General features: G+C 51.2%; 1 protein-coding gene across 1 annotated transcript in view; it reads right to left on the reverse strand.

The window, feature by feature from the left end:
* Nucleotides 1–13,724, reverse strand: part of LOC141052997 (uncharacterized) — a 377,438-nt gene that overhangs the window by 286,559 nt on the left and 77,155 nt on the right. The gene's annotated exons all lie outside the window — the stretch shown is intronic.

The following is a 13,724-nucleotide window of genomic DNA, read 5'->3' on the forward strand; positions in this document are numbered from 1 at the left end:
GGGATCGTTACATAGCAATCGGCACTAACGCACCCATTGGCCGCAATAATACTATCGCATCCAAACACATGATGCGTTACTTCATCACGCACCCACAAATGCTACAGACCGCGTTGGAGGGTGCGTCATGAAGTATCTCATCATGCCGATTTTGGATGCATTAGTATCATTGCAGCCAATGGGTGCGTTAGTGCCGCTATGTAATGGATCCCGTTGAACGCAGGGCCATTAACGCAATGTGAACCTAGCCTAAGTCACGACTGAGGAGGATAGATGACGTCAGTTGTTGCTGCTAAGGGCTCATACTCATTTGCGAGAGACTCGTTTGAAAACCTGGCAATATCGCCGACAATGGGACCGGAACGTGTGGATACATGTATTTCTATGCAGCTGAGTGCTCCGGTCCGAGTGCCGGCGGCAGTGCCAGGTTTCCATGCGAGTCTCTCGCAAGTGAGTATGAGCCCTAAGGGTAGGGTAAGTAACATAAAGTGATTTTAGGCAAAACCCGTGGAGAGATCAGGTTCAGCCCCATTCATTATATAGGGTGCAGCTGGTTTCACACTTGCATATGTTGGATTCACACGGATCCGTTTTCATCTCCAGTGACTTTCAGTGGTGACAGATGGGACTGTGCATCCAGTTGTCACCGCTTTCCCACGGATCGCTGTGTCTGCATATTTTATCAGATCCACAAAAGCGCAACTTGTTGCAGTTTTGTGTCTTCTGAAAAACACGAGGCACAGGGAGACGCACGGATCCGCGGCTACACGTCTGGAATTAACATGGAGCTCTATAGAGCAAGGATCCAGGACAACACGGATCCGCGTGCAGGGATCAGTTTTGCGGCACTGAGCATCCTCGGAAGTAAGGGATGAGCTGTATGGGAAGGTGATGACACTGTATGGGACCAGTATGCAAACATAATATGACTATGTGTGCATGCTGCTGTGTCATGCAGTGATCTTTCCCGCCTCACTAGAAGAGCTTGTGCCCTATGTTACAGTGTGTTAATGGTAATAAAATGTATTGAGAGCATGTATATGACATGGGGGCACCTGGTTAAGGGCTGCATTCACACTAGCGTTTTGGTACGGTGCGTTATGATGAGTAGCAATCCTGATGGATCCTGATCCAGATTACATCTCTATGCGTAAAGGGACGCACGGACCTGTGTTTGTATCAGGATGCATCATGTGCACCAAGACATAACACAACACTTACTAATTCACAAAGCACATGAACAAAAGAATGCCACAATACATGTTAAGACTACAACCAATGAGCCGGGGCCTGATCACAAGAGCTGACAATCTGAGGAAACAGCAATGCTGAATAACAGTCTACACTGCGTCACTAGATCCTTATACAGGGGTATAATGAGGCCTCACTGTACAGGAGAGACCGGAGCGAGGAGCGGGGGCCTGATCACAAGAGCTGACAATCTGAGGAAACAGCAATGCTGAATAACAGTCTACACTGCCTCACTAGATCCTTATACAGGAGTATAATGAGGCCTCACTGTACAGGAGAGACCGGAGCGAGGAGCAGGGGCCTGATCACAAGAGCTGACAATCTGAGGAAACAGCAATGCTGAATAACAGTCTACACTGTGTCACTAGATCCTTATACAGGGGTATAATGAGGCCTCACTGTACAGGAGAGACCAGAGCGAGGAGCAGGGGCCTGATCACAAGAGCTGACAATCTGAGGAAAGAGCAATGCTGAATAACAGTCTACACTGCGTCACTAGATCCTTATACAGGTGTATAATGAGGCCTCACTGTACAGGAGAGACCGGAGCGAGGAGCAGGGGCCTGATCACAAGAGCTGACAATCTGAGGAAACAGCAATGCTGAATAACAGTCTACACTGCGTCACTAGATCCTTATACAGGGGTATAATGAGGCCTCACTGTACAGGAGAGACCAGAGCGAGGAGCAGGGGCCTGATCACAAGAGCTGACAATCTGAGGAAACAGCAATGCTGAATAACAGTCTACACTGCGTCACTAGATCCTTATACAGGGGTATAATGAGGCCTCACTGTACAGGAGAGACCGGAGCGAGGAGCAGAGGCCTGATCACAAGAGCTGACAATCTGAGGAAACAGCAATGCTGAATAACAGTCTACACTGCGTCACTAGATCCTTATACAGGAGTATAATGAGGCCTCACTGTACAGGAAAGAATGGAGCGAGGAGCAGGGGCCTGATCACAAGAGCTCACAATCTGAGGAGACAGGAATGCTGAATAACAGTCTACACTGCGTCACTAGATCCTTATACAGGTGAATAATGAGGCCTCACTGTACAGGAGAGACCGGAGCGAGGAGCAGAGGCCTGATCACAAGAGCTGACAATCTGAGGAGACAGCAATGCTGAATAACAGTCTACACTGCATCACTAGATCCTTATACAGGTGTATAATGAGGCCTCACTGTACAGGAGAGAGCGGAGCGAGGAGCAGGGGCCTGATCACAAGAGCTGACAATCTGAGGAAACAGCAATGCTGAATAACAGTCTACACTGCGTCACTAGATCCTTATACAGGAGTATAATGAGGCCTCACTGTACAGGAGAGACCAGAGCGAGGAGCAGGGGCCTGATCACAAGAGCTGACAATCTGAGGAAGCAGCAATGCTGAATAACAGTCTACTCTGCGTCACTAGATTTCTTATACAGGGGTATAATGAGGCCTCACTGTACAGGATTGAGCTGAGCGAGGAGCAGGGGCCTGCTCACAAGAGCTGACAATCTGAGGAAGCAGCAATGCTGAATAACAGTCTACACTGCGTCACTAGATCCTTATACAGGGGTATAATGAGGCCTCACTGTACAGGAGAGACCGGAGCGAGGAGCAAGGGCCTGATCACAAGAGCTGACAATCTGAGGAGACAACAATGCTGAATAACAGTCTACACTGCGTCACTAGATCCTTATACAGGGGTATAATGAGGCCTCACTGTACAGGAGAGAGCGGAGCGAGGAGCAGGGGCCTGATCACAAGAGCTGACAATCTGAGGAGACAACAATGCTGAATAACAGTCTACACTGCATCACTACATCCGTATACAGGTGTATAATTAGGCCTCACTGTACAGAAGAGACCGGAGCGAGGAGCAGGGGCCTGATCACTAGAGCTGACAATCTGAGGAGACAGCAATGCTGAATAACAGTCTACACTGCGTTACTAGATCCTTATACAAGTGTATAATGATGCCTCACTGTACAGGAGAGACCGGAGCGAGAAGCAGGGGCCTGATCACAAGAGCTGACAATCTGAGGAAACAGCAAAGCTGAATAACAGTCTACACTGTGTCAGTAGATCCTTATACAGGGGTATAATGAGGCCTCACTGTACAGGAGAGACCGGAGCGAGGAGCAGGGGCCTGATCACAAGAGCTGACAATCTGAGGAAACAGCAATGCTGAACAACAGTCTACACTGCGTCAGTAGATCATTATACAGGGGTATAATGAGGCCTCAGTATACAGGAGAGTCCGGAGCGAGGAACAGAAGCCTGATCACAAGAGCTGACAATCTGAGGACATAGCAATGCTGGATAACAGTCTACAATGCGTCACTAGATCCTTATACAGGAGTATAATGAGGTCTCACTGTACAGGAGAGACCGGAGCGAGGAGCCGGGGACTGATCACAGGAACTGACAATCTGAGGAAACAGCAATGCTGAATAACAGTCTACACTGCATCACTAGATCCTTATACAGGTGGAGAATGAGGCCTCACTGTACAGGAAAGAATGGAGCGAGGAGCAGGGGCCTGATCACAAGAGCTCACAATCTGAGGAGACAGGAATGCTGAATAACAGTCTAAATTGCGTCACTAGATCCTTATACAGGTGAATAATGAGGCCTCACTGTACAGGAGAGACCGGAGCGAGGAGCAGAGGCCTGATCACAAGAGCTGACAATCTGAGGAGACAGCAATGCTGAATAACAGTCTACACTGCATCACCAAATCCTTATACAGGTGTATAATGAGGCCTCACTGTACAGGAGAGAGCGGAGCGAGGAGCAGGGGCCTGATCACAAGAGCTGACAATCTGAGGAAACAGCAATGCTGAATAACAGTCTACACTGCGTCACTAGATCCTTATACAGGAGTATAATGAGGCCTCACTGTACAGGAGAGACCAGAGCGAGGAGCAGGGGCCTGATCACAAGAGATGTCAATCTGAGGAAGCAGCAATGCTGAATAACAGTCTACTCTGCATCACTAGATCCTTATACATGGGTATAATGAGGCCTCACTGTACAGGATTGAGCTGAGTGAGGCGCAGGGGCCTGATCACAAGAGCTGACAATCTGAGGAAGCAGCAATGCTGAATAACAGTCTACACTGCGTCACTAGATCCTTATACAGGAGTATAATGAGGTCTCACTGTACAGGAGAGACCGGAGCGAGGAGCCGGGGCCTGATCACAGGAGCTGACAATCTGAGGAAACAGCAATGCTGAATAACAGTCTACACTGCATCACTAGATCCTTATACAGGTGGAGAATGAGGCCTCACTGTACAGGAGAGACCGGAGCGAGGAGCAGGGGCCTGATCACAAGAGCTGACAATCTGAGGAAACAGCAATGCTGAATAACAGTCTACACTGCATCACTAGATCCTTATACAGGGGTATAATGAGGCCTCACTGTACAGGAGAGACCGGAGAGAGGAGCAAGGGCCTGATCACAAGAGCTGACAATCTGAGGAGACAGCAATGCTGAATAACAGTCTACACTGCGTCACTAGATCCTTATACAGGAGTATAATGAGACCTCACTGTACAGGAGAGCCCGGAGTGAGGAGCAGGGGCCTGATCACAAGAGCTGACAATCTGAGGAAACAGCAATGCTGAATAACAGTCTACACTGCGTCACTAGATCCTTATACAGGAGTATAATGAGGCCTCACTGTACAGGAGAGACCGGAGCGAGGAGCAAGGGCCTGATCACAAGAGCTGACAATCTGAGGAAACAGCAATGCTGAATAACAGTCTACACTGCGTCACTAGATCCTTATACAGGTGTATAATGAGGAATCACTGTACAGGAGAGAGCGGAGCGAGGAGCAGGGGCCTGATCACAAGAGCTGACAATCTGAGGAAACAGCAATGCTGAATAACAGTCTACACTGCATCACTAGATCCTTATACAGGTGTATAATGAGGCCTCACTGTACAGGAGAGACCGGAGCGAGGAGCAGGAGCCTGATCACAAGAGCTGACAATCTGAGGAAACAGCAATGCTGAATAACAGTCTACACTGCGTCACTACATCCTTATACAGGTGTATAATGAGGCCTCACTGTACAGAAGAGACCGGAGCGAGGAGCAGGGGCCTGATCACTAGAGCTGACAATCTGAGGAGACAGCAATGCTGAATAACAGTCTACACTGTGTCACTAGATCCTTATACAGGAGTATAATGAGGCCTCACTGTACAGGAGAGCCCGGAGCGAGGAGCAGGGGCCTGATCACAAGAGCTGACAATCTGAGGAAAGAGCAATGCTGAATAACAGTCTACACTGCGTCACTAGATCCTTATACAGGGATATAATGAGGCCTCACTGTACAGGAGAGACCGGAGCGAGGAGCAAGGGCCTGATCACAAGAGCTGACAATCTGAGGAAACAGCAATGCTGAATAACAGTCTACACTGCGTCAGTAGATCCTTATACAGGGGTATAATGAGGCCTCACTGTACAGGAGAGAGCGGAGCGAGGAGCCAGGGCCTGATCACAGGAGCTGACAATCTGAGGAAACAGCAATGCTGAATAACAGTCTACACTGCATCACTAGATCCTTATACAGGGGTATAATGAGGCCTCACTGTACAGGAGAGAACGGAGCGAGGAGCAGGGGCCTGATCACAAGAGCTGACAATCTGAGGAAACAGCAATGCTGAATAACAGTCTACACTCCATCACTAGATTTCTTATACAGGGGTATAATGAGGCCTCACTGTACAGGATTGAGCTGAGCGAGGAGCAGGGGCCTGCTCACAAGAGCTGACAATCTGAGGAAGCAGCAATGCTGAATAACAGTCTACACTGCATCACTAAATCCTTATACAGGAGTATAATGAGGTCTCACTGTACAGGAGAGACCGGGGCGAGGAGCAAGGGCCTGATCACAAAAGCTGACAATCTGAGGAGACAGCAATGCTGAATAACAGTCTACACTGCATCACCAGATCCTTATACAGGTGTATAATGAGGCCTCACTATACAGGAGAGAGCGGAGCGAGGAGCAGGGGCCTGATCACAAGAGCTGACAATCTGAGGAGACAGCAATGCTGAATAACAGTCTACACTGCATCACCAGATCCTTATACAGGTGTATAATGAGGCCTCACTGTACAGGAGAGACCGGAGAAAGGAGCCGGGGCCTGATCACAAGAGCTGACAATCTGAGGAAACAGCAATGCTGAATAACAGTCTACACTGCGTCACTACATCCTTATACAGGTGTATAATGAGGCCTCACTGTACAGGAGAGACCGGAGCGAGAAACAGGGGCCTGATCACAAGAGCTGACAATCTGAGGAAACAGCAGTGCTGAATAACAGTCTACACTGCGTCACAAGATCCTTATACAGGAGTATAATGAGGCCTCACTGTACAGGAGAGACCGGAGCGAGGAGCAGGGGCCTGATCACAAGAGCTGTCAATCTGAGGAAACAGCAATGCTGAATAACAGTCTACACTGCGTCACTAGATCCTTATACAGGAGTATAATGAGACCTCACTGTACAGGAGAGAGCGGAGCGAGGAGCAGAGGCCTGATCACAAGAGCTGACAATCTGAGGAAACAGCAATGCTGAATAACAGTCTACACTGCGTCACTAGATCCTTATACAGGAGTATAATGAGGCCTCACTGTACAGGAGAGACCGGAGCGAGGAGCCAGGGCCTGATCACAGGAGCTGACAATCTGAGGAAACAGCAATGCTGAATAACAGTCTACACTCCATCACTAGATCCTTATACAGGGGTATAATGAGGCCTCACTGTACAGGAGAGAACGGAGCGAGGAGCAGGGGCCTGATCACAAGAGCTGACAATCTGAGGAAACAGCAATGCTGAATAACAGTCTACACTCCATCACTAGATCCTTATACAGGGGTATAATGAGGCCTCACTGAACAGGAGAGACCGGAGCGAGGAGCAGGGGCCTGATGACAAGAGCTGACAATCTGAGGAAGCAGCAATGCTGAATAACAGTCTACTCTGCGTCACTAGATTTCTTATACAGGGGTATAATGAGGCCTCACTGTACAGGATTGAGCTGAGCGAGGAGCAGGGGCCTGCTCACAAGAGCTGACAATCTGAGGAAGCAGCAATGCTGAATAACAGTCTACACTGCATCACTAAATCCTTATACAGGAGTATAATGAGGTCTCACTGTACAGGAGGGATCGGAGCGAGGAGCCGGGGCCTGATCACAGGAGCTGACAATCTGAGGAAACAGCAATGCTGAATAACAGTCTACACTGTGTCACTAGATCCTTATACAGGTGGAGAATGAGGCTTCACTGTACAGGAGAGACCGGAGAGAGGAGGAGGGGCCTGATCACAAGAGCTGACAATCTGAGGAGACAGCAATGCTGAATAACAGTCTACACTGCGTTACTAGATCCTTATACAAGTGTATAATAATGCCTCACTGTACAGGAGAGACCGGAGCGAGAAACAGGGGCCTGATCACAAGAGCTGACAATCTGAGGAAACAGCAGTGCTGAATAACAGTCTACACTGCGTCACAAGATCCTTATACAGGAGTATAATGAGGCCTCACTGTACAGGAGAGACCGGAGCGAGGAGCAGGGGCCTGATCACAAGAGCTGACAATCTGAGGAGACAGCAATGCTGAATAACAGTCTACACTGCGTCACTAGATCCTTATACAGGAGTATAATGAGACCTCACTGTACAGGAGAGCCCGGAGTGAGGAGCAGGGGCCTGATCACAAGAGCTGACAATCTGAGGAAACAGCAATGCTGAATAACTGTCTACACTGCGTCACTAGATCCTTATACAGGAGTATAATGAGGCCTCACTGTACAGGAGAGACCGGAGCGAGGAGCAAGGGCCTGATCACAAGAGCTGACAATCTGAGGAAACAGCAATGCTGAATAACAGTCTACACTGCGTCACTAGATCCTTATACAGGAGTATAATGAGGCCTCACTGTACAGGAGAGACCGGAGCGAGGAGCAAGGGCCTGATCACAAGAGCTGACAATCTGAGGAAACAGCAATGCTGAATAACAGTCTACACTGCGTCACTAGATCCTTATACAGGGATATAATGAAGCCTCACTGTACAGGAGAGAACGGAGCGAGGAGCAGGGGCCTGATCACAAGAGCTGACAATCTGAGGAAACAGCAATGCTGAATAACAGTCTACACTGCGTCACTAGATCCTTATACAGGAGTATAATGAGGCCTCACTGTACAGGAGAGCCCGGAGCGAGGAGCAGGGGCCTGATCACAAGAGCTGACAATCTGAGGAAACAGCAATGCTGAATAACAGTCTACACTGCGTCACTAGATCCTTATACAGGGGTATAATGAGGCCACACTGTACAGGAGAGACCGGAGCAAGGAGCAAGGGCCTGATCACAAGAGCTGACAATCTAAGGAAACAGCAATGCTGAATAACAGTCTACACTGCGTCACTAGATCCTTATACAGGAGTATAATGAGGCCTCACTGTACAGGAGAGACCGGAGTGAGGAGCAGGGGCCTGATCACAAGAGCTGTCAATCTGAGGAAACAGCAATGCTGATTAACAGTCTACACTGCGTCACTAGATCCTTATACAGGAGTATAATGAGACCTCACTGTACAGGAGAGCCCGGAGTGAGGAGCAGGGGCGTGATCACAAGAGCTGACAATCTGAGGAAACAGCAATGCTGAATAACAGTCTACACTGCGTCACTAGATCCTTATACAGGGGTATAATGAGGCCTCACTGTACAGGAGAGACCGGAGCGAGGAGCAAGGGCCTGATCACAAGAGTTGACAATCTGAGGAAACAGCAATCCTGAATAACAGTCTACACTGCGTCACTAGATCCTTATACAGGGGTATAATGAGGCCTCACTGTACAGGAGAGAGCGGAGCGAGGAGCCGGGGCCCGATCACAGGAGCTGACAATCTGAGGAAACAGCAATGCTGAATAACAGTCTACACTGCGTCACTAGATCCTTATAAAGGTGAATAATTAGGCCTCACTGTACAGGAGAGACCGGAGCGAGGAGCAGGGGCCTGATCACAAGAGCTGTCAATCTGAGGAAACAGCAATGCTGAATAACAGTCTACACTGCGTCACTAGATCCTTATACAGGAGGATAATGAGGCCTCACTGTACAGGAGAGCCCGGAGCGAGGAGCAGGGGCCTGATCACAAGAGCTGACAATCTGAGGAAACAGCAATGCCGAATAACAGTCTACACTGCGTCACTAGATCCTTATACAGGGGTATAATGAGGCCTCACTGTATAGGAGAGACCGGAGCGAGGAGCAGGGGCCTGATCACAAGAGCTGACAATCTGAGAAAACAGCAATGCTGAATAACAGTCTACACTGCGTCACTAGATCCTTATACAGGAGTATAATGAGGCCTCACTGCACAGGAGAGACCGGAGCGAGGAGCAGGGGCCTGATCACAAGAGCTGACAATCTGAGGACACAGCAATGCTGAATAACAGTCTACACTGCATCACTAGATCCTTATACAGGGGTATAATGAGGCCTCACTGTACAGGAGAGACCGGAGCGAGGAGCAAGGGCCTGATCACAAGAGCTGTCAATCTGAGGAAACAGCAATGCTGAATAACAGTCTACACTGTGTCACTAGATACTTATACAGGAGTATAATGAGGCCTCACTGTACAGGAGAGACCGGAGCGAGGAACCAGAGCCTGATCACAAGAGCTGACAATCTGAGGAAACAGCAATGCTGAATAACAGTCTACACTGTGTCACTAGATCCTTTTACTGGGGTATAATGAGGCCTCACTGTACAGGAGAGACCAGAGCGAGGAGCCGGGGCCTGATCACAAGAGCTGACAATCTGAGGGAGCAGCAATGCTGAATAACAGTCTACACTGCGTCACTAGATCCTTATACAGGGGTATAATGAGGCCTCACTGTACAGGAGAGACCGGAGCGAGGAGCAGGGGCCTGATCACAAGAGCTCACAATCTGAGGAAACAGAAATGCTGAATAACAGTCTACACTGTGTCACTAGATCCTTATACTGGGGTATAATGAGGCCTCACTGTACAGGAGAGACCAGAGCGAGGAGCCGGGGCCTGATCACAAGAGCTGACAATCTGAGGGAGCAGCAATGCTGAATAACAGTCTACACTGCGTCAGTAGATCCTTATACAGGGGTATAATGAGGCCTCACTGTACAGGAGAGACTGGAGCGAGGAGCAGGGTCCTGATCACAAGAGCTGACAATCTGAGGAGACAGCAATGCTGAATAACAGTCTACACTGTATCACTAGATCCTTATACAGGAGTATAATGAGGCCTCACTGTACAGGAGAGACCGGAGCGAGGAGTGGGGGCCTGATCACAAGAGCTGACAATCTGAGGGAGCAGCAATGCTGAATAACAGTCTACACTGCGTCACTAGATCCTTATACAGGGGTATAATGAGGCCTCACTGTACAGGAGAGACCGGAGCGAGGAGCCGGGGCCTGATCACAAGAGCTGACAATCTGAGGAAACAGCAATGCTGAATAACAGTCTACACTGCGTCACTAGATCCTTATACAGGGGTATAATGAGGCCTCACTGTACAGGAGAGACCGGAGCGAGGAGCAGGGGCCTGATCACAAGAGCTGACAATCTGAGGAAACAGCAATGCTGAATAACAGTCTACACTGCGTCACTAGATCCTTATACAGGGGTATAATGAGGCCTCACTGTACAGGAGAGACCGGGGCGAGGAACAGGGGCCTGATCACAAGAGCTGACAATCTGAGGAAACAGCAATGCTGAATAACAGTCTACACTGCGTCACTAGATCCTTATACAGGGGTATAATGAGGCCTCACTGTACAGGAGAGACCGGAGCGAGGAGCAGGGGCCTGATCACAAGAGCTGACAATCTGAGGAAACAGCAATGCTGAATAACAGTCTACACTGCGTCACTAGATCCTTATACAGGGGTATAATGAGGCCTCACTGTACAGGAGAGACCGGAGCGAGGAGCAGGGGCCTGATCACAAGAGCTGACAATCTGAGGAAACAGCAATGCTGAATAACAGTCTACACTGCGTCACTAGATCCTTATACAGGGGTATAATGAGGCTCTCACTTTACAGGCAAAGACCTGGAACGAAGACTGTGGAAAACGGATTTCTATTTAAAAAAAAGAGCCGTTTAAAGAGCCAAAACTTCCGGCTCCTTATGGTGAGCAGAGCCTGATCACCAAAAAGAGCCGAACTTCCCATCACTAGCCGGCTGTCACTGGGTGTAAAATCCTGGTGTTCAGCAGACGTAACTCCGCCCACCCGAACAAAACTCAACCCACTCAGGAATGTAATTTGTTTCTCGAAAGTGGGCGGGGTTTATGCCGTAGGTAGACGGAGTTTCGGACGTCTGAACATGAATGCAATAGGGATCATTTTTGGATCCAAAAGAGTCGGCTCTTTTTGGTGAGCAGAGCTGTAAAGGCTGGATCACCAAAAAGAGGCGGACTGCCCATCACTGACCTGCAGAGCTGCTCACCACGTACATGGCTGCTCTGTGCGCACAGGACCTGGGATGAGGTCACAGGAGGGGAGGAGTCAGGGGTCACATGATCAGGGGCCTCAGTGTATGCAGGACTCTGCTGTGCTGGTTGTCATGGTGCTGGATGAGGGGAAGTTTCTGTGTGGGGTCAGGAGGGGTTCACAGGGGGGATGTAGCAGAGCCGTGTGTGTACGAGGTGTACGGAGCGGAGCCGCGTGTGTACGAGGTGTACGGAGCAGAGCCGCGTGTGTACGAGGTGTACGGAGCGGAGGAGCCGCGTGTGTACGAGGTGTACGGAGCAGAGCCGTGTGTGTACGAGGTGTACGGAGCGGAGCCGCGTATGTACTATGTGTACGGAGCGGAGCCGTGTGTGTACGAGGTGTACGGAGCAGAGCCGTGTGTGTACGAGGTGTACGGAGCGGATTAGTCGCGTGTGTACGAGGTGTACGGAGCAGAGCCGTGTGTGTACGAGGTGTACGGAGCGGAGCCGCGTGTGTACTATGTGTACGGAGCGGAGCCGTGTGTGTACGAGGTGCACACACACACACACGGCTCCGGTCCGTACACCTCGCACACACACGGCTCCGCTCCGTACACCTCGTGCACACGCACGGCTCCGCTCCGTACACCTCGTGCACACACACGGCTCCGCTCCGTACACCTCGTGCACACACACGGCTCCGCTCCCTACACCTCGTGCACACACGCGGCTCCGCTCCGTACACCTCGCACACACGCGGCTCCGCTCCGTACACCTCGTACACACGCGGCTCCGCTCCGTACACCTCGCACACACGCGGCTCCGCTCCGTACACCTCGCACACACGCGGCTCCGCTCCGTACACCTCGTACACACGCGGCTCCGCTCCGTACACCTCGTACACACACGGCTCCGCTCCGTACACCTCGCACACACACGGCTCCGCTCCGTACACCTCGCACACACACGGCTCCGCTCCGTACACCTCGCACACACACGGCTCCGCTCCGTACACCTCGCACACACACGGCTCCGCTCCGTACACCTCGTGCACACACACGGCTCCGCTCCGTACACCTCGCACACACACGGCTCCGCTCCGTACACCTCGCACACACGCGGCTCCGCTCCGTACACCTCGCACACACGCGGCTCCGCTCCGTACACCTCGTACACACGCGGCTCCGCTCCGTACACCCCGTACACACGCGGCTCCGCTCCGTACACCCCAAACACATGCGGCTCTTCTCCGTACACCTCCTACACAGGCGGCTCCGCTCCGTACACCTCCTACACACGCGGCTCCGCTCTGTACACCTACACACGCGGCTCCGCTCCGTACACCTCGTACACACGCGGCTCCGCTCCGTACACCCCGTACACACGCGGCTCTGCTCCGTACACCCCAAACACATGCGGCTCTGCTCCGTACACCTCCTACACAGGCGGCTCCGCTCTGTACACCTCCTACACACGCGGCTCCGCTCAGTACACCTCGTACACACGCGGCTCCGCTCCGTACACCTCCTACACACGGCTCCGCTCCGTACACCTCGTACACACACGGCTCCGCTCCGTACACCTCGTACACACACGGCTCCGCTCCGTACACCCCAAACACATGCGGCTCTTCTCCGTACACCTCCTACACAGGCGGCTCCGCTCCGTACACCTCCTACACACGCGGCTCCGCTCTGTACACCTACACACGCGGCTCCGCTCCGTACACCTCGTACACACGCGGCTCCGCTCCGTACACCCCGTACACACGCGGCTCTGCTCCGTACACCCCAAACACACGCGGCTCTGCTCCGTACACCTCCTACACAGGCGGCTCCGCTCTGTACACCTCCTACACACGCGGCTCCGCTCCGTACACCTCCTACACACGCGGCTCCGCTCCGTACACCTCCTACACACGGCTCCGCTCCGTACACCTCGTACACACACGGCTCCGCTCCGTACACCTCGTACACACAC

Source organism: Dendrobates tinctorius, unplaced genomic scaffold (genome assembly GCF_039654945.1).
Source record: "Dendrobates tinctorius isolate UK_male_01 unplaced genomic scaffold, ASM3965494v1 ptg000164l, whole genome shotgun sequence".
Lineage (NCBI taxonomy): Eukaryota > Metazoa > Chordata > Amphibia > Anura > Dendrobatidae > Dendrobates > Dendrobates tinctorius.